Below are 26,551 nucleotides of genomic sequence, written 5' to 3' on the forward strand. Positions count from 1 at the left end.
ATCTGTCTCATTCCATTGTGTATTCCTGATTTTTTCTTTATAAAGTAGTTAATGACATATATATACATATACATACATACATATATATATGTATACACATACACATACACACACACACACACACACACACATATATATATATATATATGCATTTTAGAAACTGGGTTACTTGTTTTATTTATTTATTTATTTTATAAGATTTTATTTATTTCCCTTCAGAGAGGGAGGGAAGGAGAGAGAAGGAGAGAAATATCAATATATGCCTCGCCCCCCGCGCACCCATGTACCCTGACATACCAATGGTGCTTCACAGGCCCCTTCACTGTGCTACACAAGCCAGGGCACTTGTTTTATTATGATATTTTTTACAGGTCATTCATATAACCTGGATATTTACTACTTATCAGGTACAATTTACAGAAATATTCTTTCTTCTATGGCATGTCATTTTAACTTACTGGTTGTTTACTTTAATGTGCAGCAGTTTTCATATTTGGTACAGTGCCATTGAATTATTTTTTCTTCTTTACATTTCGTTTGGGTGTTAAAAAAAAACGGAGTTGTCATGTAATCACTTTGTTTAGTGAATTAATAGCTATTAGAGTGGCTCAGTTTGTTGAGCATCATCCCTTAAAGCCAAGGTCACCAATTTTCTTCTGAAAAAAAGAACATGCCTGGATTGTGGGCCTAGAACCTGGTTGTGGACATAAACAGGCAACCACTTGATGTTTCTTTATTTTAATGTATTTTTTAATTTGAGTATTAATTTTTCACCTTCCCATTCTTTGTTTGGCTTATTTTTATATTTTCTTTCTTTTTATTTTTATTTTGGTCATTCACAGACTCGCTGCTATTAAATAGAAGTTATATTGTCCTATGTTTCTATTTTCAGGTTGGTAATTTCAGTTCTTTATCTAATAATTAAAATATATCAATATAGGTAGTGTCAGTTGTAGTAGATGCACATTTTCATTTTTAGATTTTTTATTTATTTCAGCCAGAGGGTAAGGGAGGGAGTAGAACATCACTGTGTAGTTGCCTCATGTGTGCCCCCTTCTAGGGACCTGACCTGGATGGCAACCCAGGCATGTGCCCTGACTGGGAATAGAACAAGCAACCCTTTGGTTTTCAGACCAGCGCTCCATCCACTGAGCCACAGCAGCCAGGGCTAGTTTTTGTAGATGCACTTTAGTTTTCTGATTTGACCTTGGTTTCCTGTTTCCTTTCTTGATATATTTGTTGAGGTTCAGAGCTGAAACAACTAGGCTTTATGAACTTGCTTTGTCCAGGTTTAGAGAAAAGGAAATAACATTCACCCCTAGTTTAAACTCTAATTTCTGTAAACACGGGTGTTTGTTTTTGAGTGTTTCTGGGTTGCAAGTTTTATATAATGTCTGTTTTTTCATACCCCATGATATCTTTTTATGTATGCTATTGGTCTTCAGTTAACTGGTCTGTGTTATTTCAACTATTACCCTTTCATTTTAGTGTGCAGGGTAATGTCTTCACCATGTGTTGTTATGGCCTGAGCACTGTGTGTCCTGCAAAACAGAAACACCTATATTGAAGATGCAGGAAAACTGTGAGATCACTGAATACAGAGGACCCTCTATTTGTCTTGAAAACAATGGGAATGAGGAGTTTATTCTATTCTTATTGTGTGCCAAGGGAGTTGAGCACAGTAGTTTACAAGTGTAAGCAACTGGTGTTCCTTTTTTGTATGATTTTTTCTCATTGTACCACACTTCATTGTCCTGCAAGTATTTAAGTTTTTGAAGTACTCAACAATGTGATTTGTTAAAAAATTCCTTGTAAGGTCAATGTACATTCACCTGTGTGTAATACCTGTGAACCTTTCTTTTGTGTCTTTCAGCTGTGTCATCTACAGACAACCAGTGTTTTTTGGAAAGGTCAGGAATAGAAGATCTATTTTTTGAAGAAACGCTGGTAAGATATGAGAGATGTGCCTTTGATACTGATAAGGAAGTTGATAACAAGAAAAGATGATGGAATGGAGAAAAGTAACATTAAAAAATTATTCATGAAAAATTATTGTTAACTAAAGATGTAAAACATATTACAAATTTGTGGAAACTTCCACTTTAAATCAGTTACCTTTACAGACCAATGTATTTTCAAATAGAAAGACTGAAAATCATATTTTAAGTGTACATATTCTTCTAAAGCTGAGGTGTCAAAACACAAGGCTTCCAGGCCGAATCTGGCCTCAACCTTCTTTTATCCAACACAGAAACTTGTTCCTACCTGGAGGCAGCACCAACCTCCTTGCTCCTAGATAAGGAGTATTAACATTTTCATGGTTTGTTGTAGGCCGCTCTGCCTAGTTTTAGGAATTGTATTTCCACCCTTGTGGCTAAGGGCAAGAGACGACCTTCAGAATGCCAGCCATAGGAGACAGAGCTTGTCTGTGGTAGCAAAGGCTGCCTCAGTTCCTCTCCCTGCCCCCAGAGCTTGGTTGGAAGTCAATGACGGGTAAGACCCCTCACAGTGGGGGGCAACCTAAGACAGACTTGATCACCTGGGAGACCTTCATGGAAGCACTTGGGGGGCTGGAACAAAGGGCAATGGTCTCTCGCTCCCCCCCCCCCCCGGAGTTTGTCAAAGCCCAAGTCCCCATGTTCTTTGGGAGAAGCACTTCCTGGCTCCAATCCCCTTAAGCCTGAATACCTGTTGGGGAGGAGTGCAGCTCCTTGCCTTGCTAGAGCGTGTCCTGGGAAAAAATCTGGCACCACAAAGACTTGCTGATAAACCTGTGAAATCTGCTCTGCTAAGAGTGCTTTCATTCATATGATAAGGCTCCGAGAGGAAATGACTATGTCTCCCAAAGTTTTTGCAACTCTCTTCCTGACAGACACTGACTCATAGTAAGCACTCAGATTTCTTGTAACGTTATCTGCTGTTTGATCCTTGTCGCCTTGTATTCCTGTGTATTACAACCCAATAAAAGGCTATGGAGAAAGAGGCTTGGGGCCTTTTTCTCCTCAGAGAAACTGGCCGCTGCTGGCCTTTGTCTCCCCTGAGAAACTGGGGAGACAGCCCACTCCTCCTCCCCAAGCAGATCTCATCTTGTCCTGGCCATATTTATTCATTCATGCGTGTCTGTGGCACCGGGGGGACTCGCAGGAGAGGTCACCCCCACAATGGTTCCTAAAATAACATGCAGCCTCCGGAAGGCAACTATGAGACTGATGTAACCCATGGTGAAAATTAGTTTGACACCCCTGTTCTAAACACAGTCTAGAAAATCTGGGAGATCTCATAATTTGTGGTTTGGGTAATCATTTGAATTGTTTAAAATGCTGAGTGGGAATAACATTTCAGTCAATAATATTTTACAATGTAGTCATTTAGAATGCATGTAGAAAGCTAAAATGTGATCAATTTGACATACCCTTTCTTCAGGAAATGCTGTACTTTTGTAGAAATAATATTTTCTTTTATTCCACTCTAATGTTTTCTTGAACTTCAGCATGATGTTTAATACAAACAATGTGGTTTTATAGGGATCACAGAAAGGTTATTTAGAAATAAGTGCACATGTTTAGTGAAATTATAGATGCCAGAAAAGGTGTTTCTGTGTTAAATGTTTACCAGAGTATGTGTGATGATGACAGAAGTAGTCAATGCAGTGAACATTGGAAAGATTTTACCCATGAGTCAAAACCTAATATCCAGCCAAAGAGTCAGCTTCCAAACAGCCATTATGAAGGTGGAGAAGTCTTTGTCCAAATATCAAATCACAATACTCATCAGGTTTTCTCTATTGAGGAGAAGTCAAACAAGCAGAGTAAAAATATCCAATGCTTAAAGGAATCATCAAATAGCACCGAAAAAATGAATATTGTTGTCAGGGGTAAAGTTTGCAGATATTTTCCATGCAGGAAATTCTTCAAACAATATCAAATCTAAATACACTTAACAAAAGAGGTCCGAGCAAAGAACATAAATGTGAAAACTGTGGTAAAACAGGTCACTGGTTCTCAGATGTAACTCTATATAAAACTATTTATCCTGGACAGAAGCCTGAAATTTGTAAAGAACATGGCAATGTATTTTGGATTACATCACCCTTTCTAATTCTCACACAGTTCACATGGGACACAACCCTGATAAATGTAGAGAATGTGCTAAAACATTTAGCCATGATAATGATAATCAGAACATTCATACAGGAGGAAAAAATGTCAAATGTAGTGAATGTGGCAATTCATTTAGAAAGTCCTATAATATTCCTCAGCATCACAGAATTCATACAGGTGAAAACTCTCCTATGTGTAGAAAATGTTGGAAAGCATTTAGGAGGTCTTCAAACCTTACACATCCTCAGAAAATTCATACTAAAGAGAAGCCTTATGAATGCAGAAAATGGGGCAAAGCCTTAAGGTGGTACTAAAACCTTACACAACATCTGACTGTTAATACTGAAAGGAAGCCTTATAAATGTACACAATGTGGCAAAGCATTTACACAGTCCTCAACCCTTAGGTGCCATCAGAGAGTTCAGACTGGAGAGAAGCCTTTTGAATGTACAAAATGTAGCAAAGTGTTTAGCCAGACCTCACACCTTACTCAGCATCAGAAAATGCATACTGGAGAGAAGCCTTTTGAATGTACCCAATGTGGCAAAGTCTTTAGGCAGCAGTAAACACTTACTCAGCATCAGAAAATTCATACTGGGGAGAAGCCTTATGACTGTGCAAAGTGTTGCAAAGCCTTTAGGGATACTTCAACTCTTACTCAACATCAGAAAATTCATAGTGGAGAAAAGCCTTATGAATATGCACAATGTAAGAAAACATTTCTACAGTTCTTAATCCTTACTCTACGTCAGAGAGCTCATATTGGTGAAAAGCCTTATATATGTAAAATATGAGGTAAACACTTTAACATGGTCTGTAAGATTTCTCAGCCTCAGAAAATTCATGAGGGAGAGAAACCTTCTAAGTGTTGAGCATGTGATAAAGCATTTTAAAGTCCTCACACCTTACTCAAAATCAGGTAATTCACACAGGAGGAATGCCTTACACACGAATCTTACATGGTAAAGGTTTTAGTCAGTCCTCAATGCTAATTCATCATAAAGTATATTTATACTGTAGTGAAGCCTTTTAATTGTAAATGATGGAATAAAGCCTTCAGCCACTTCCAACCCCTATTAAACTTAAGAGAAGTTCATTCATACTGGACACATGTCTTATAAATGTGAAATACGTGGCAAAACTTTTTGACATCAGGTCATGCATACTGGAGAGAAACCATATAAAAGTAAAGTATATAACAAGTGTTTTAGTCATCAGAGCTGCCTTAACCAATGTGAGAGACATCCATCTTCAGAAAAAGTGTATTTTAACCTGTATTCAAAGTGTATCCAACATTTTAAAGCCCCTTTTTTCAACATTCACTTCCTATGTGGCATATGAGAATTCACACTATTAAAAAAAATTGAAAGGGAAATTCTAGAAAACCATGTAGGTTGACCTATAGCCTCATTATACATCAGGGCAAAGCACAGTGGGGTGCATTTCTACATTCATAAAGAATAAATGACTTTTGTGAAATTATACAGTTCTCATAACTTCAAAGAATTTATATGTGAAAGTGGCTTGAAACGTAAAAATTTAGGAAATTTTGTAATTGACAAAGAGGATCCAAATATCATAACTCAGAGTAGAGAGTTAATGATAGGCTTCAGGTATTGCTGTACATTGAAATATTAGTATAGAGATTCAGGCAAAGTTTTAAAAAAATCATTTCTTTTGAGTGTGCTTCGAAATGTCAAGGGCATAAATGTCTATATATGTATAATTACTTAGAATATAAACTATAAGTCAGGGCACATGCCTGGGTTACAGGCCGATTCCCTGCAGGCCAGTTCCCAGCAGGGGATGCACAAAAGGCAACCCTACATTGATGTTTCTCTCCCTCTCTCCTTCCCTTCCCCTCTAAAGATAAATAAATAAAATCTTAAAAATATATATATAAACTATAGTTTATTAACAGCATTTAAAATATTTTGACAAGGAAATATTAAACTTATTCCAGTCTCTTATCAGTTGATGCTACTATGTTTTTATTCCTGGTGTGCGAAATCAGTGGGATTATTGTTGGTTCCTTAACAACCTGTGAACTCTTGTGTATTAGGTGAGCTTCATTCATGATTATATTTGTATATAAGATTGAGGACACTATCGTGCACAATGTATTAAAAATGTAAATGATATCACCTTTAACAGGAAGCTAAACAACAAAACGAGCAACCAAAATAAAAACAAAGAATTAGAGAACAAGGGGACAGCAAGCACAGGGGAGAGAGGAGGGAATTTAAGGGAAAAAAATGGGAGGGATTTAGAGGAACAAGTAAAAAGGACACAGGGACAATAACTAAGGGGGGTGGAAATGGGAGGGAGGTGACGAGCATGGGGTGGGGTGGGCTGGGATGGGAGAAATAGACAGATAACTGTACTTGAAAAATAACTAAATAAATTTTTTTTAAAATCTAAATGAAGTTGCTGGTTTTAGGTTACTCAGAATTTTATTGTATGTTACAATGGAAATCATGGTATTTTGCATTATAGTAAGACGTGAAAATATTATACATTCTAAGTATTTTTCTGAACCACACTTTAAAGAAAATGTCAATTTATTAAAATTCTGATGTATCTTCATGGTAGTCATAGTTGAATATTAGTTGATGTGGTTGGAATTAAAAAGCCATCAGTGATATGTGAGGGAATAGAAACAGTTTATCCTTCAGTGAATAAAATTGCTCTATGTCCACCTTTGCTCAAGATTTCGCCTCCAGTGAGGAAAAAAAAAAAGAAAACTGTACTGTAGGATCATAATATACAAGAACAGTAACACTCCCCAAATGATTCCAATGTGTGTGTCGAGAAACGGTAACACAACTGTATTGTGATTCTTCATTTAGATGATGTGTGTATTTATATAATTATTAATACAGGTGAATGTACTGGAATGTGTTTATGTCTTTAACATTACTGAGGTTTACAGATAACAACGTGTTATTTGGTAATGTAGTGCAAATACGGCATTAGCAGTTTCTTTCCACGGTGTCCTTAGACATTAAATAAAGTGAAAAATTTCCTATTATTGATATATTCTTTTATACCTCATGGGCCATTCTAATCATTACAATAGGTCATATGTGTTTTTTGAAGAGCTCAGGAAAGCTGCTTTATAATATTGCTGTGGTGGCATTTATTTTCTGTAACTAGGAGCCTTGAACTGCCACAACCTTCTCCTGCAATTTTACACAGTACACAGCATCTCACAGAGTCATAGTTAAATGTCCCTTCTTGACCTGATTACTGGCAGCTGCTCTGAGCAACAGTCTTCCTTCCACCTCAGGCCATTCACTATGCATAACCATTAGATAAGATCTCCACACATTTTACCAAGATTTTGGTTTTTTTGGTTCATTTTGAACAATCTAAACTTAGCTCAAGAACCCAAAGTCCTCTGAACATGAACTCTAATGAAATCACATGTCCTGGGGTCTCCTACAGTCTCCAAGCATCTGGCTTGATCCTCACGTGTAGCTCCTACAGGCCTGCTGAGTATGTCTCCCAAGGTCTGTGTGGAATAAAATTGTCTGTTACAGTTTGTTCTGTGGTCTTTTATATAAGTGCTATTCACTGTCCAGAACCAGGGTGAACTGCTTAACAAATGCTAATCTTTTAAAATTTTATTTATTTGTTTGTTTGTTTGTTTGTTTATTTATTCATTCATTTATTTATTTATTTATAGAGAGAAAGGAACAGAGGAATTAAGAGGAGAGATACATCAATGTGTGGTTGCCTCACACGTGGTGCCACTGGGGATCTGGCCCACATCCCAGGAATGTGCCCTCACCAGGAATTGAACTGGGCACCCTTTCGTTCATAGCCCACACTATACCCACAGAGCTATACCAGCAGGGCAAATGCTAATTTTCAAAAGTATAGTCAACTGTTCTTCAACAACACTAAAATAATTGTTATAATGCAAATGAGTTTAATTTCAGAATTCTCATTAATACTTTAATTGCTTCAATAAAGTTTATTTTTATAGATTCACATTAACAAGCAATATATCTTTACAATTCTATACTGTTATCATTTGACAGGTGACAGGAATCAAAGGGGTTAGATCTGGATTTAATTTTAGAATTTAGGTGTGTAGTACTGACATATACTTGCTCACTGAGTATTCCTGATCTCTTTACTGAAAAATGAAAGTGTTCATTTTTTATTCTTCCTTTATTTTTATTTTATTGTGTTCAAGTACAGTTGTCTTCATTTATCCCCACTTCTCTCCACTTATTCCACCCTCCTTCCCTTTTGCCCATGTGTCCTTTCGGGTTTTTAATGAAAACCCTTTTACGTTTCCTCCTCATTATCTTCTCCCAAGTCCCCTCTGGTTACTGTCAGATTGTTCTTAATTTCAGTGTGTCTCAGTTCTCTTTTTTCAGTTTGGACAAAGTTTTTCATCTTGGTTTTGACCACTTCCCTGTGTTCTTTTCTATATATAGGGTAGAGCTGCTGTGTTGCTTGGCCCTTGTAGAGTGGACTCATGTACTGAGTGTCATACAGAATCCACCAGCTCCCTGTTCACCTGAGCTGGGGGCTCCACTTGTGCCTTCCTTTCCATTGTGAGCAGTGTACACACTGCCATTGTAATTTATCCTTGATTTCTTTTGTACTTTAATGGGATGGATTTACATCTGGGCCAGTCTACTATGAGGAGTAGCCACAACATCAGACCTCCAATCCTGAGCACTGTGGCACATGAGTTATACGGGAGTTGATCCCTCGAAATTGGACATACTTCAGTGTGACTCTGGTTACCAGTGAGGCTGCTTCTTCAGTTTGTTACTTGTAAGGTTGTTGGGTGGTGCTTAGACATGAAATGAGCCTGTCTGCCAGATGTGCTAGCTTTGGGAGATCCACCTGTGCTGCTACTTCTGCCCTGCTAGGTGACTTGCTTTGAGATACAAAATGATCTTCAGGTGGCTGCTATTTTAGATTGTCTCAGAGGTGCCTAGGAGAAGTGAAGCTGAGAAACACAGCCTGCTGCTGTTGGCATCAGGCCAAAGGTCACATTGCAGGTGTCACAGACTATGGGGAAGTCAGGTGGCCTGTTTGATAGATATTAGAAAAGTCTGAAGCAGGATCAGGACAGGCCAGATATATGGAAAAGCTAGTAGAAAGAGCTTGTGTGGGCCTGCCATTTTTGTGAGCAACATATCAAGGAATCAACAGAGCAGAGCTATGAGATGGAGCCAGGTAGTAGGAAATTCAGGTATGGTGTCCACCCTACCGAGTCTTGTGGTGGCGATTAATTTTCTTGTGGAAAAGGAACAATTACCTCTGACAGCACATCTGGGAGAAAGTTGTCCATCCTAGCTCTCACCATGATGCCAGACTATTCATTTGCTCTCTGCCTGTCCGACCAGTGCCATGATACTGAAACTGAGAGTGACCGAGTCCTTGAAATGCTGTTCTCAGTAATTCTGTTCTCATGCCCTCTAAGGGGAACACATGGAACTCCAGGTACCTGCCATGTCCCTGCAGCAAACACTCACTGGTTTCTACTGCCAGAGGTTATGGGGACTTGTCTTCCCACCATGGCATGAGGGGCAGGGGATTCAGGTGTCATGCTGGGAACCATCATGTTTAGCAGGAACTTCTGCAGCCAAGTTATTTCTCCCAGTTTTTAACCACCACACAAAACTGGCAATGTGGAACCTACAATTTTCATATCTTTGCCCATCTACCCATTTCTTAGTGCCTTTGTTTATGCTTACTTGTGGGACTTCTGTTCAGCCAGATCAGTGGGTTTCTGAATAATGGTGGTTCTGTAGTTTAGTTGTAATTCTGATGTGCTCATGGAGCAAATGAGTATAGGGTTTACCTTTACTGTTATCTTGATCACAGCCCCTAGGCTTTGTTATTTTAGATTACTTGTATATGGTATCTCACAGCAATTATTCATTTTTTCCTACCTCTGCTTTATTTCACTTACCAGAATGTTCTCATACTTCATGTATGTTGGTACAAAAGGCAATAGTTTTTAGTCAGAAAACTGAGTAAAAAACATTCCATTCCAATTTTTTAAAATGTTATTTTCTATTCATCTGTTGTTAGACATTTTGGTTGTGTGTGTGTGTGTGTGTGTGTGTGTGTGTGTGTATTGACTTTTGCAAAGAATGCTCCAATGAACTTTAGTATGCACCTTTCTCTTTTAGGTAGCTATTCCATTTTTTGGATATATTTCCTGAGTGGGATGTCTTCATGAAATGGTTTTCCTTTCTAAATTCATATGTGGGATCTTTACACTGATTCTGTAGTGGATCCACCCATTTACATTTCCACCAATGGTGTGCTAGGATTCCCTTTTCCATCATCTCACCAACACTTGTCTCTGCTGATTTTGAGGACACTAGTTATAAGAATTGTAAGGTAACATCTTCATGTGGTTCAAATTTGAGTTTTCTGTAAGAGAAGACCTGGGAATTGGGATCATGTGAGGAAAAGCATTTAGTTTTGAGGATATTTTCTTAACTTTTTCATGTCCTCAATGCTATACTCTGTTGTACAGTTTTCTACTCCCCTTTCTTCAGGTTATTTTTTAGGGGCTTCTGTTTAGGATTATTTACTAAAGTAATGTATGGCCTGTTGTTTAGCACTTATTCATGTTCAGATTCCAAATTCATGTTCACATATCAAAAATATGTGTATCATTTTCTTTCTCAGTGTAAGAGTAGGAGTATGGTTACTGTAAATTGGTGTGTATTTGGGGTTATAGTGGAAAAATGCCCCTTTGTAGAAAGCTAAGGTAACTGAAAATCATGAGTTTTTATTATAGGGTTTTTGTAACTAGCTACTCTGAAATTAAATTGAACTGTATGTGACCAGCATTTCATTACTAAGCAATTCTCTTTCTTTAGTATTTCTGGAAATTAGAAGGCCATTATTTGGAAATTTTTCAACTCTGTTCAGCATACCTTTACTTCTGTTGGAATTTTAGTTTTCAACAGAAACTATTTATTTTGAAACTTAATAGGAAACCTAGGGATCTTTACATTTGGTCAATAATCTGTTTCCCACATGTTATCAAGACATGAAAACCAAAGAAAACCAGTAATACAGGAGTAATCTATCAAACTGTGTAAATTTTGTGAAACTGAGAAAACACAGAGAAAGTACTAGTCGCACTATGTCAAAAGTCAGCTAATGTTGTATATCTCAGGAACAAGAATGTATTCTAATTGTTCATTATCTTTAGTGTTTATACCACTAATCTGATATTTTAGAAAGACTATATTACTATTTTAATTTTTTTAATTAATTAATTTATTTTTTAAATTATTTTCCAACTACAGTATTCTTTCTTTTACTCCCTTCCCAGCCCACTCCCTTGTGCCCCCCACCTCGCTCCCCTTTCAACCGCCCTTACTGTTGTCCATGTGTCCTTTATGCTAGTTCCTGTAAATCCTTCACCCTTTTCCCCTGAAATTTTCTCCCCTCTGGTCACTGTCAACCTGTTCTCTATTTCAGTGTCATTGTTTTTATTTTGCTTGCCTGTTTGTTTTGTTGTTTAGCTTCCTGTTAAAGGTGAGATCATATGGTATTTGTCTTTCACCGCCTGGCTAATTTCACTCAGCATAATGCTTTCCAGTTCCATCCATGCTGTTGCAAAGGGTAGGAGCTCCTTCTTTATTTCTGCTGCATAGAATTCCATTGTGTATACCATAATTTTTTTGATCCATTCATTTACTGATGGGTACCTAGGTTGCTTCCAGCTCTTGGCTATTGTAAATTGTGCTGCTATGAACATTGTGGTGCATAGGTTCTTTTGGATTGGTATCTTAGGGTTCTTAGGTATAGTCCCAGGGTCATAAGGCAGGTGCATTTTTAGTTTTCTGAGAAAATTCCATACTGTTTTCCAGAATGGTTGTACCAGTCTGCATTCCCAGCAACAGTGAGCTATGGACCCCTTTACCCCACAACCTCTCCAACATTTGTTGTTTGTTGCTTTGTTCATGGTACCCATTCTGACTGGTGTAAGGTAGTATCTCATTGTGGTTTTAATTTGCATCTCTCTGATAGCTTGTGATATTGAGCATCTTTTCATGTGTCTCTGGATCCTCCATACGTCCTCCTTGGAGAATTGTCTGTTCAAGACCTTTCCCCATTTTTTAATTGGGTTATTTGTCTTCTTAGAGTGGATTCGTGTAAGTTCTTTGTATATTTCGGAGATTAAACCCTTGTCTGAGGTATCATTGGCAATTATGTTTTCCCATACAGTGGTGCAGAAAAGTACACAACACCGAGGAAAGAAATCAAGGAAGACACAAACAAATGGAAACATATACTGTGTTCATGGATTGGAAGAATTAACATCATCAAAATGTCCATACTACCCAAAGTAATTTACAGATTCAATGCAATACCTATTAAATTACCAATGGCATACTTCACAGACATAGAACAAACACCCAAAAATTTATATGAAACCATAAATGATCCTCAATAGCAGCTGCAAATTTGAGAAAGAAGAACAAAGTAGGAGGAATCACAATACCTGATATCAAATTGTATTAGAAGGCCACTGTAATCAAAACAGCATGGTACTGGCACAAAAACAGGCACATAGACCAATGGAACAGAACAGATAGCCCAGAAATAAACCCAACTCTCTACAGTCAATTAATATTCAACAAAGGGGATAATAGCATAAAATGGAGTAAAGATAGCCTCTTCAGCAAATGGTGTTGGGAGAACTGGACAGCTACGTGCAAAAAAATGAAACTTGAGCACCAAGTTACACCATACACCAAAATAAATTCAAGGTGGATAAAAGACTTAAATATAAGCTGTGAAACCATTAAAATCCTAGAGGAAATCTTTGGCAAGAAAATCTTAGATATTTCACACACCACTTTTTTACTGATATGTCACCTAGAGCAAGGGACATAAAGGATACATTACTATTTTTAATTTAAACAAAACATTAGTATCTAGTGCTCTTTGGGAAGCAATTAGTATGAATAAAGTTTTTACTTTAATCAGTAGGGTTCATTCATATCCATTGCTACTGGAAACACAGACACTCTATATAAAATTCTTAATGGTGTACATAAGCATCAGCAAAGTCAGGGAATTATATAAAAGTCTAAGTTTATAATTACTAGATTGAATGTTCCCATCTCTAGAAAGACCACTTAAGGTTTCCAGAAAGTATGCTCTACTAACAGACCATGAGAGACAGCACTGCGCTTTTTTTGTGGGAAGAGAGTGATAAGTTCCTATTGAGAGATTATATGGTAGATACAACAAAAAAAGAAATGGTGCTTTTCTTAAGTAAATGGAAATAGCTTGTATTTCCAAGATTATTCATAAACTGTCATGTTCTTAGAAATTCTCAATATAGCAGTTGCCAGGCAGAATGATAGAAAAAACTGATACAGTATTTGTAAGTGTATGATTCACACTGAAGTTATGTCCTAAGTTTTCCACTTTTTATTTGAAATATACTGTATGTTTTTTGTTTTAATATAGAAATTTAACCATGACTTCTAACTGTGCATAGATAATGTTTATTTTACCCAGACAGTTCTTATTTCATTTTTATTAAGTTTTATTGACTAATTGATCTTTATAGATATAGAAAAGGATCAAAAAATTGTGGTACATATACACAATGGAATTCTATGCAGCAGAAATAAAGAAGGAGCTCCTACCCTTTGCAACAACATGGGTGGAACTGGAAAGCATTATGCTGAGTGAAATAAGCCAGGTGTTGAAAGACAAATACCATATGATCTCACCTTTAACAGGAAGCTAAACAATAAAACAAACAAGCAAACAGAATAAAAACAAAGACACTGAAATAGAGAACAAGTGGGCAGTGACCAGAGGGGGGAGGGAAGGGAATTTAAGGGGAAAAATGGGGAGGGATTTTGAGGAACAAGTATGAAAGACACAGGGATGAGGACTGGGGTGGAGGGAATGGGAGGGAGGTGGGGAGATGGGGCGGGGGGCAGCTGGGATGGGAGAAATAGACAAAAAAGTGTACTTGAAAAATAATTAAATAAAAATTAAAAAAAGAAAAGGACTGCGGTAAACAGGGAACATTATTTTTTGTTCCACTAATTTTTATTTTTTACTAAATATTCTGTTGTCTTATTACACTTGTCCAGTATTTCCCTCATTGCTCTGTACCCCTGGCCCCCTCACCAACTCCCACAGACAATCCCCACCCTATTTCCATGTCCTTGAATCTCTCATACATGTTTTTTCACTAACTAGTGAAGCAACTGCTTTCCCCTTCTTTTCACCCTTATTCCTCTACCTGTCTCCTCAGTTTGCTCTCAGTCTTTTCCTTGTTACCATGCATCTGGTTCAGTTTTGCTTGATGTTTTGTTCATTATGTCCCTGTTATATATGAGATCATATGATATTTGTTTCTCACTGTCTGGCTTATTTTCACTTAACAAAATAGAAATAATAATGTTTTGAGCTTGGAAGACTCAGGAAAATTGTTTTGGTTACCAGTGCAAAATGGGAACCTATATTTTGTTTGATAAACTAGAAATTTCATACATTCACACCCAAAACATTTTAGTATTAATTTTCACTTGCAGTTACCATAGTGGAAGAAGTGGAAAAACATGCATTGTTTGGTTTGTATATGGAAACTGATGAGCCATACACTAAAGTGTTAAAAAAATTTTTCTGTAACAAAAAAGATTTCTAAGGAGAAAAGGATGGACATCCACAGATGGTCAAATACATGGCTTCAGAAAATAAGGAATGGTGAGAGTTTTGAGGTGTTAGAGTACGTCTAGGGTGGGCCTGAGGTGCAGTGACCTGCTGAAGGTCTGAACCTTCAGCTGGTATCAAACTCGGTAGCTGCCAAGCTGTGTTTCCAGTTTTTCCAGCTTAGAGGAGAGGGAGAAGATGGAGCAAGACTTTAAAGATATGAACAGTCAAGCATTTCCTAATGGACTCAGTTTTTGATAAGACTCTGAATGTTTACTCCTGAAACTGCTGATTTCTTGGTTAGGAAAAACCCTGATTTTCATCTTCCGGATAGTTTATTAGAATGTCTGTTTTGTGGGGGATGCCCATATGGGGTCTATTGTAGACCATAGTTGTTGAAAATGCTTATAAACTTTCTTTGTAGACATTGCGTAAGATAATTTTACACCAGTTTAAGGAAAATTAATGCTTTGTCATGTCTATTAGATAAGAATCATGAAGGAGCAATTTTACTGAATGAGAAAATTTCCACAGAATGTAAAAATGCTGGTTTCAAATTTAGATAGTGCCTGGCTGGTGTAGTCCAGTAGATTGAGTGCTGTCCTGAGAACCAAAGATTCCCCAGTTTGATTCTGAGTCAGAGCACATGTGTGCATTCTATCGATGGAAGCATTGGTGCTTCTATCCCTCTTTTTCTCCCTTAGTGCCTCTCTGAAAATAAATAAATAAAATCTTTTAAAAAATTACATTAAACAAAATTTGGATAGGAGGCAATATGTGTCACAGTTCATGTGGAACTCTATTAAAAAATTTTAATTTAGTCCATTTTTCATAGCATTTTGTCTTTTGAAATGAAAATGTACATTTAAGAAAGAGACAAAGTAAGTGCTCTGTAAGTGTGAAGAAAAAGGATTGCTTTTGGTCTTCTGTGAATGAACCAGAATGACACAGTTCCTGAACAGTAGTCTGTGGGTGTGTGGCTTGATTGCAGTCAGGTACTTGAGAATCAAGTGTGTGGAGATCAAGCAGCTCACACTAAGCTAAAAGTAAATAGAGTGAAGAAGAGAATAAATCCCAAGATTGCAGGTGTGTTTCTAAACAAGGAGACTATCTCCATCACCCAATGTCTGAAGGCTATTGAGCCATTTCTTCTTGACTGGTATTAATATTCAGAGCCAGCTCATTTAGCAGTGAAAGTGAGGTTTGCAATGATGTTACCATGGCAACTGACACCCAATGTCCTACACCCATAACTTGTTCTCATCACAAAAAAATAATGTTATTTTATAGTTATTTTACTTTTTGCACTGATTAAAAAACATTTTAATAGTACTGGCTTCAAAAATGAAAGAACTGATTTGCAGGCAGGATTTCAAGAATGTAACTGTGTCTCATGCCTGAGTCCTAAACTGAACATTAGGAGTTAATTTGAGGGTCCATTTGAACTTAAAACTGAAAACACTGGCACACTCTAAGTGAAGGACTTGGTCCTGAGTCCCTTTGAATTAAGAATCCAGTAAACTTGAATGGCTCCGGTGAAATTCTGATCACTAAAACAATGTATTAGTGATCAGAAACTAAATAATAGTGAGAAGTTCAAGGACCCTGTAATAAACCTAAAAAGCCAGAGAGGTATGGCTTAAAATGGTGGGTGTAGGTAATAAAAAAAGGAGCAGCACTCTGTTCCACACAAAGTGCTATTTTGAAACATATGTAACTGTGTGTTTACAGCTGCACAAAGTTGTATTATAAAACTCACTGTAACTGCATAAACTTACAATGACCATTAAAACTATAAATATTTACTAGAAGAAAGAAGCCGAGGAAAGCTGCTTTTTTCAGCAGAAAGGCATAGTTTCTAGGAGAGTTGAGCAGGTAAAATAAGGGGCAAGGAAACAGAAGGGGTAGATATTTATTCTCAGGACAACTGGAGCCAAGAAAAGGATCATTCCTCCCTCTAGCCCCCAGTAATAGGACTTTGAACTACATTCTACCCAGCAAAACTGCACATTTGTTGTGGACCAGAGTCCTATGGCTAGTAACTTTTTCTACTGAGTGAGAAAAGTATTGAGGTGTTATTGTTGTGTTTTCTTCAGAATGTGTTATGTGAGCAGGACCCTACAAAGGGTTTTGAATCAGAGGAGTCTTGTTCAAGCTTGATATACATTTGTGAGTGTCATCATGCATAGGAAGGACTTTTTAAAAAAATTTTTTGTATTGCTGGAATTCATGTAAAATTTATCAAGAATTGCTTGGGCACCAAGAAAATGTTTTGTCTTTCTATAGTACTGGATGAATAGTTAAGGGATGTGTGTTGTTCTTTTGAGAGGCATAGTGTTCTTATGAAAAAAAACCCTGTTTTCCTCCTCTTTTGTAGAGAAGCATTTCTAGTGTGTTTTCTCTCCTCTATGACCCATTTAGACACACAAATATTACCACACTCACCATCGCAGTAAAATCTAACACTCCTGGTCACCAAATTGTGGGATTTTCCACTACACTGAGTAATCCTCTCAGACACCAAGTGGGTATTAATAGAATCAGTATTACTGAATTGAGAGTCAAACAGTACTAAACAACAGTAATTATAAACATAAGAGAAAAAACTACAAATAAAAAGTGTGAAAGAATTATCTAAAATTTCATTATAGGACTATCATAATCTTAATCTTTGATGAACATCTCACAAATTTTCTAATTGTGTTTGAGTCATACAAAATGGTTCCTAAGTTCAATGGGGTGGTCAAGTAGAGGATATAACCAAGGAGACTTGCAGGCAAAATGGTGGTGTGGGTAGACACACTGTGCCTCCTCCAATAACCAAAAGAAGGACAACAAAAATTGAAAAACAAAAAACCAGCATAAATGACAGAAAATCAAACTGTATGCAAGTCCTACAACCAAGGAGTTAGTGAAGAAACATTCATCTAAACTGGTAGGAAAGGTAGAAATGGGCAGCTAGGCAGAGAGGGATCTAGCTAGGCAAGGCGGTTGCTGGAGGACCCAGGGAAGCAACAGCTGGTGGAGCAGGAAGATCCACATTCCAGTGCAGATAAACTGGGAAGAATAACTGGGGAGTGAGACAGACTGAACAACCCAGGGTTCCAGTGCAGGGAAATAAAGCCTCAAACCTGTGATTGAAAACAGTGGTGGGGATTGAGGTGACAGCAAGAGAAACTCCCAGCCCCACAGGAGAGTTCATTGGAGAAGCCCACAGGGCCTAGAATGTACATATGTGCACCCACCCAGGAATCAGCACCAGAAGTTCCCAATTTGATCGTGGGTAATGGGGAAAGGGAATGAAAACAGGCAGAGGGTGGAGCAACCAGCATTCTTTCCTCTCAGACTCCTCCCCCAGATAGAGCATCACAATAGAGTGATGTGGGTTGCCCTGCTCTGGTGAACACTTAGGTCTCTGCACCTTACTTACATAGCAGGTGCAATGAGACAAAAATTGGACCAAAAGAAAGAAAGACCAAAGCTCCAGAAAAAATACAGCTAAGCAAAGAAGCCATAGCCTACCTATCAGATGTACAGTTCCAACCACTGGTAATCAGGATGCTCACAGACTTGGTTGAATATGGTCACAAACTAGTTGAAACAGTGAAGGCTATGCTAAGTGAAATAAAGGAAAATGTACAGGTAACCAACAGTGAAAAGAAGGAAACTGGGACTCAAAGCAACAGTGTGGACCAGGAGGAAGAAATATTCAACCTGAAAAGAATGAAGAAACAAGAATTCAAAACAATGAGGAGAGGCTTAGGAACTTCCAGGACAACTTGAAATGTTCCAACTTTGGAATCATAGGGGTACCAGGAGGATAAGAGGAAGTGCAAGAAACTGAAACCTTATTTGAACAAATATGAGGGAGAAAGTCCCAGTCTGGCCAAGGAAATAGACTTCCAGGAACCTCATGGAGTCCCCAAGAAATTGGACCCAAGGAGGAACACACCAAGGCACATCATAATTACATTAGGCAAGATTAAAGACAAGGGGAGAATTTTAAAAGCAGCAAGAGGAAAGGAGACAGTTACCTAAAAGGAGTTCCCATAAGACTCTCAGCTGATTTCTCAAAAGAGACCTTGCAGGTAAGAAGGGGCTGGAAACAAGTATTTCAAGTCAAGAAAGGCAAGGACCTACATCCAACATTACTCCCTGAAGCAAAGCTGTCATTTAGAATGGAAGAACAAATCAACTGCTTCCCAGACAAGGTCAAGTTAAGGGAGTTCACCATCACCAAACCCTTAATATATGAAATGTTAAAGGGATTTATCTAAGAAAAAGAAGATGCAAAATATAAACAGTAAAATGAAAACGACCTGATAGTTATTAACAACCACACCTAAAACAAACACAAAAAGAAACTAAGCAAACAACTACAACAGGAACAGAATCACAGAAATGGATTTATCACGCAGGGTTAGCAACAGGGGAGTGGAGGGGAAGAGAGGAAGAAAATGTCCAGAGAATAAGTAGCATAAGTGGTAGGTAGAAGATACACAGGGGTAGAGTAAGAATAGTATAGGGAATGTAGAAACCAAAGAACTTATATGTATGACCCATGGACATGAACTAAAGCGGGGGGATGTGGGTGGCAGGGGGTGTGCAGGTGGAGGGGAACGAACAAGGGGGAATGGGACAATTAAAATAGCATAATCAATAAAATATATTTAAAATAATAAAACTATATATGTTGCTACCAAAAACAAGTAATATAACCAAGGAGAAATATGTGGACAGGAGTCTGGGCCTCAACCTGGAAACCTCTTCACAGTTCATCCAAAAATGTCCCTGCCATCCCCAGGCCTGTACTCAGATGCTGCTCATCAGAAGTGCTCTGCTGAGAAGCCCACCCCTGTGTGTTTTAATAAAGTGTGAACGCACCCTTATGAGACTTTGGGAAGTAGTTATAGAACCCCGAACATCATAGGAATCTTCATTGGTTTGGAGTTTCCAGTTCCATACTCATCCTGTGAGTTCACATTCCTGTGCACATTCCAAGCCCGGGTGTCGCTCCTGTGGATGAAATACTCACTGCCATGCCTCCTTCAATGGTGAGTCTGCAATACAGGTGAGACGTACTCACATTCTGACCTGTTAGCTGCCACGTAGAGATCCCATTTTCCCAGAATGAGGCCATCCCAGCCGAGGTTTCTCCACCTTTCTTTTGTGGGTTTGCTGCTGAGAGATATTGCCTGTGCAGCCACCCACCACTCACCTTTTAAAGTCACAAGTCAGGTACAGCAAACAATTTGTGCACCTCACTGTCCATGACCTATGGAGTCCAAATTGCTCCTGAGGGTGGAGATGTTCCGAAGCCCCCTTTGATACTTCTCCCTGTTTAATAAGATGCACTTCAGGTAGAGAGAGTGGTTTGGAGGAAAGGAGTCATGAAAGTGAGTGCAAGGGCAGCAATCAGAGTATGGATATCAAGTGGGACCTTGATCCCCAAAAGTTATGCCTGTTTTTTACAGCTCAACTCTACCCCTCCAGGTTGTTATTAGATCACCTGAGGAGATCTAAGAAGTGACATCACCTGTGTGCTCCCCCACAGAGTTAGGAACTTCTCCTGAGAGGGATCATTGTTAAATGAGGTGCTCCAGGAGATGCTCAGGTGAACACATTGATTGGCAGGAGTACTCTGAAATGCATCTGTTGAGAGTGGAGAACAAGCTTTGTTTAGGGGAGATAACCAAAAGCTCTGTTGGGTGTGCGGTTCAGGAGAGCAGCACAAGTTCTTATTGCTGTAGCAGTTTGTGGACCTCTGTGGGAGGAGAGAGCACATGAAGACAGAAAAAGAAACTCAGTGTGGTCTCCCTGTAGCAGCTTATTGTCCTGCCTCCCCATAACAAAGGAGAGAAGAGGGTGGGCCTCGCAGCATTCCCAGGTTCTTCTGCCAGTGACTGTGGTGGGAATAAATAAAAGGGCTGTGCCTTTGAAGACACATTCTCAGAATGCAAACTTGACTCCTCAGCATAAGGTCTCCTGAGAAAAGAACCCAGAGTACGAGGAATATCAACACCAGGAAGGCATGGCAGCTTCTCAGGTAAAAGATATGTCCTGCATCAGAGGCTGTGCTAACTATTTCTCCTAATGTGATTAACTTGAGAACCAGCAACCTTTATTTCTTTCGTTTGATGTTCCTGGATAGTGAGGTTGGTTCAATCTACTACTTTCTGTTACTTTTTATGCTTCTCAGGGGCAATAGCTTATGTAGAGTAGTTTCCTCCCTGTCCCAAGACCTTTTGTGCATTGTCTTTATCTAGGCTACCTGAGGTCAAGATTTCCTGCCTTTAATCAATAATCTTCAAGCACTGAATTTATCTCCTCTAACACAGCTCAACTTTGGATGGCAGTCGTGTGTAATATATTTTCTGGGATGGGCTCAGAAGCTCGGGTATTGGTGAAGCAGGGATATATATGGTTAAGTTCATACAGCTGAAGCATCACCTCTGTACATCACAGGTAAGAAAATGCAGATATCATAGTGGGAATCACTGTGAATGTTTTGAAAAACACTAGTCAGTTGAGTAGACATTATCACTGAATTGATAAGAAAGTCTTGGTATTTCAATAATTAGTGTACTGAATATGAAGGTACCCGTGGATTGACAATGAAAAACTGAAGGTTTATTTATGATTATGTTCATATAATGACTTTCTTATTTATGTATTTCACCAGTAGTGTTTCACCAGTAAGGACATGTCCTTCTGCATGTGTCAGTCTCTGAATATCCATTGTTCCAGTCCATCTGATAGTCACTTGGCTGAGGTGCTCTCTTCAGTGTAGAGTTAATAGTTTTCCTTTATCATTAAAAAGAGTCTGGCAGGGAATTATTGAGGGATGTGAAAAAACTATCGCATTTCATATGAACAGTTTTGTTGTCTTTTTAACTTCTATTTGCTTTAAAAAAAGAAGGACCCACATTTATTTCATAGAGATCATTGTCTTTTGACAGGAAGGATGTAATCAGTGAGGCCTTGTCCCTTGTACACTTTTTCTTATGTTGCACACTCATATTACAGACATACTCTATATTATCACTTTTCATATTTTAGGTAATTTTACAGGAATTATATTATAAAATACGTTTTATTTGGTTCAATTGGTAAGATCTAACTCCACAAGTGATACAGAGACATTTTCAAAGAAAGAAAATACTTAGGAACAGTAGTTCTAACTTCTTTTCTATCACTTTGTTTGTATCTCTTTATTGTGTTTAGAAAACCCAAAGAGGATCATTCACAGAGAGATTCACCAAATTTACAAAATGACAAAATAATCTAGATTACATTGATATAAAATTCTGTGTTTTATAACTTTTCAGTTGCATCTAGTTTTGATATTATGAGTATGTTTGACTATGTGCATAAAATGTTAACAATTGAGTTATTTTGTCTTTTTTGCTCTCTTAAGATGTTTTCATTTTTCCCAGTTTCAAAGAGAGCAGTGAAATTCCATGATGTTTCTATGTGCAGTTGCCTGTATTTTTTTAATTGTAGGTCAAGTTTTGAGTAAAACTCACAGTCTGCATTTTACTGTATGTTTTAGAAAATAAACTCATATCAAGAATAATCTTGTTCTCAAAGTAATTATATTTTCAAATAAAACCATGGCTGCTATGTTTCTTAGTTCTTGGGAAATGTAAATTGTATAAAAGTCACTCTAGCCAAAGACATGTGGGACTTATTTTCTGCGTTTTTCTTTCTGTGTCATTCCGAAGTATGGCATATATACCAGAAAACATGACTTCATTAGTAAAAGTTGAGTTTTTCCTACCGGTTAAATGGAGGTGTAGGTTGACATGTTTTGTTTCCTTGCACAAACAAAAAGCTAACAACCAATTAAAAACAACAAAGCACCAGAAGTGCCCACAGATTGAATTGTATAGCATGTGACAACCAAGCAGTTAAAAAAAGAAACATTCATCCAGACTAATAGGAGGGACAGACAAAAACAGTCATTGTGGAGATGACTCACAATGTTGGCAGCTGGCATACCAGGAGTGTGAGGCAGTGGCTGGAGGATAGGGGAAGCAAGGCAACAGTTGGTGGACCTGATGGTTCTACATTTCCATGCAGATAAACCAGGAGAACAACAGAGAAGTGAGAGAGACAGTGCAATGGAGGGTTAGAATGCAGGAAACTGAAGCCGCAAAACCTCTGCCTTTAAAAACCAGTGAAGGTTGCAGCAGCAGGAGAAACTTTCAGTCTCACAGAAAATTCTATTGCAGGGATCTTGGGATGTACACAAGACCACTCACCACAAAATTATCACCAGAATGGGCACTTTTCTTGAAGGTAGTGGGAGAATTGACTGAAAATGGAGTGATAGATGAGCAAGCAGGATTCTTTTCTCTCTGACCTGTCTCCCACAAACAGCACTGCAACACAGCAAAGTGGATTGCCTTGCCCTGGCAAATACCTAAAGCTCCACCCCCCTAGGATTGTACCAGGTACAAAGAGACAGAGAAATATGGTCCCCCCCCAAAAGAACTGATCAACATTCCAGCAAACAGTGCCTGCCTGCTATGGCTCATGGGATGAACTGCCAGCCTGTCAACCAAACACTCTCTTGTTAAATTCCAGGTTAGGGCACAAGTCTGGGTTCCTGGCCAGGTCCCCAGTATGGGGCATGTTAGAGGCAATCACACATTGGTGTTTCTCTTACTCTCTTCCTCCCTCCCTTGCCACTCTCTACAAATATATAAACATTTCTAAAAAAATTAATTAAGCACGAAGGAGGTAGCCAACCACTCCAAACACAGTTCAAAACACTTGTATTCTGGGTGCTATAGAAATGGTTGAATAGAGCTACAAAATAAAGTAAGTAGTGCAGGCTCTACAAAACAAAATACAGAAACACATACAGGGGATCAACAGGGAAAGGAAGAAAACCATAACTCAAATCACAAATTTGGACCAGAGGGAAGAAACATTCAACCAGGATAGAATGAAGAAATGAGAATTAAAAAAAAAAATAGGAGAGGCTGAGTAACCTCTGGGACAACTTTAAACGTTCCAACATTTTAATCATAGGTTTGCCAGGAGGAGAAGAGGAAGAGATGAAATGGAAATCTGATTTGAAAAATAATGAAGGAAAACGTATCATGTCTGGTGAAGGAAATAGTCATAGGAATAAAGGAAGTTCTCAGAGTCCCAAAGAAGTTGCTCCCAAGGAAGGACAAACCAAGACACATCACAATTTCATTACCCAAGATAAAAGATAGGGAGAGTATCTTAAACCCCACTACACAAAAGGAGAGTGACCTACAAAGTGGTTGCCTGAAGAGTAGCAGATGACTTGTCAAAATAAATCTTGTAGGCAAAAATGGGCTGAAAATAAGTATTCAAGGTCATGTAAGGCAGAGACCTATATCCAACATTAAGCTAACCAACAAAGCTATCATTTAGAACAGAAGAATAAATCAAGCGCTTCCAAGATAAGGTCAAGTTAAACGAGTTCATGATCACCAAGCCCTTATATGAAATGTTTAAGGGAGTTAATCTAAGAAAAAGGAGATGTTAAAAAATTGAATAGTGAAATGACAAGAAACTCACAGTATTAACAACTGAACATATAAAGCAAAATCAAAAGAAACACAAAATAAGCAAACAACTAGAAGAGGAACAAATTGACCGAAATGGCGGAAATCATATAGAGGGTCAAGAGCAGGGTTGAGGTGAGGGAACAGTAAAGGAGAAGGAACAAGAATGAAGAAGCATAAATGGTGGGTACAAAATGGGAATTTAAAATAGTATAAGAAGTGGAGAAGTCATGGAACTTATTTGTATGACTCATGGACAAGAACTTAATCAGACAATTACAAAGCAGTGGCGTTGCAGGGTGGAAGGGGGAAAGAGGAAAAAATGGGACAGTTGTAACAGCATAATCAATAAAACATAATCATGTGAGCTTCTGAAAATGTGGAAACACAGGTCTCACCTACAACTCTTAAATCAAAATCTGCATTTTAACAAAACTGCATTTTTGTTGCCTCAATGAAACCTACAGAACTTACTTGCACTTTCAAATCACCATGCCTTTTGTGGCTGAGAAGTATACACAGCTGATTCAGAATGATACAAATACAACACTCAACAATCCATATGCCTGTGTCCATTCCTTCATTTTGAAGTTTATTTTCCTGGAAAGTAATGTCTTTGCCTTGGATTTGTAGACATGTGTTATCCTCACTTGTCAGTGTTACAAAATACATTAGAGAGCATTACAGGGTCAAAGTGGCCTTACTAAATGATTCAGGTTATCTCCTAGGTCAAACCCACTTCTAATACTTTTCATGTTAGATGGCACTGAGAAGTGTGCTGTTGTCTCCTTGATAAATTTTCCTCTATTTTTTTCAGCAATCTTTGACCTTCAAGGACATGTCAGTAGATATGTCTCGGGAGGAATGGGAATGCCTGGAACCAGCTCAGCAGAAATTGTACTCAGATGTGATGTTGGAGAACTACAGCAGCCTGGTCTCCTTGGGTGAGTCTGACTTCCTTCACATTTCCTGCTCCACCCACAGGATTTTCTGTATATAGCATCTTTTGCAGACTTGACTCTATGGTAGACTTTCAGATTCATGATCACAAGGGAGAATTTGCAGGTCATCTGCTGTAGAAAATAAAGGCTTTGAGAACTATGGTCCTTAGGAACCCTACTGAAAAATGTATGTATTGTTAGAACAATTAAGGTGGTATCAGGAATCAGGATTTTGGAAAACAATCTTCTGGGATATTTTAATTTTCCTGTAGTGTTCTTGCCTGCACACAACATGGATTGAAAATGGGGAATCTTTAAGAATTAATAATATTTCTTTTGTACACAGGTCTTGTTTTTTCTAAGCCAGTCCTGGTGGCATTTTTGGAGGAAATGAAGGAAGGCTGAGATGTTTCCAGAAAAAGTCAATATCTGCCCCCCCAGGTAAGTGAGAATGCAGGTGCGGATGTCATAAGTGAGTAACACAAAGGTCTCAGAGGAAGCCAGAACTTCAAGTGTAATTTGGGAAGCTGTGCTTCAGTGGAAAGGATTTTGAAAAGCTCAGGCTTATTTCTGTTGCTATCGTAGAGGGACAGGTCATCTCCCACAGTATTTCATGCTCCTACATGCTTTCAGAATTCTGTCTTTACTCCAGTGACCTTCATTATCCTACTAACATTTTTGGCCAAAGCCCTTACTTTCTAAAAATATATACATACAATCTTTAAAACAAGTTTACAGTGTATAAAATTAAGTTATTTTTTGGACTATAAAGGCCACCATGGTCTGGCTCCTCTTGCATTGCTTTGGGGTCGCAGAAAATTTGTGCATGTTTCTGAGAGATTGTACATTAAGCCTTTTTCTCTTTTTTTAAGTTTTGTTTTTGTGCTAAGAGTGGAGTTCATGAAGGAAGAGGTTGAGATCCTGGAAATTGTTGCAGAAATCTCAGGAACCCTGGGGACAGGTGTCATGTTTTCTGAATAAAAATTTTAACCCTTTGGGGTTTGCAAACAAGTCTCTACAAAGTTAGGAAAGTATATTAAAAAAGAAAATGATAGGTTTTTTTGGCAGGGGGAATGTGGATTTTTCTTCTCAATAATTTTATTTAGTTATTTTTCAAGTACAGTTTTTTGCCTGTTTCTCTCATCCCAGCCCCCCCACCCCGTGCTCCCCACCTCCCTCCCATTTCCACCCCCCCCCAGTTCTCATCCCTGTGTTCTTCATGTTTGCTTCTCCAAATCTCTCCCTTCCCCCCCTTAAATTCCCTTCCCTCTTCCCT

General features: G+C 38.3%; 1 long non-coding RNA gene across 1 annotated transcript; it reads left to right on the plus strand.

The window, feature by feature from the left end:
* Positions 1-1,914: 1,914 nt before the first annotated feature.
* LOC128627337 (uncharacterized) lies at positions 1,915-25,708 on the plus strand. The gene is made up of 3 exons (XR_008391499.1): positions 1,915-1,947; positions 25,152-25,278; positions 25,622-25,708. It is a non-coding gene; the product is annotated as an uncharacterized LOC128627337 (long non-coding RNA).
* Positions 25,709-26,551: the final 843 nt, after the last annotated feature.

The sequence above is a fragment of the Artibeus jamaicensis genome, unplaced genomic scaffold (assembly GCF_021234435.1).
Source record: "Artibeus jamaicensis isolate MK-2021 breed Jamaican fruit bat unplaced genomic scaffold, CSHL_Jam_final contig_386, whole genome shotgun sequence".
Classification (NCBI taxonomy): domain Eukaryota; kingdom Metazoa; phylum Chordata; class Mammalia; order Chiroptera; family Phyllostomidae; genus Artibeus; species Artibeus jamaicensis.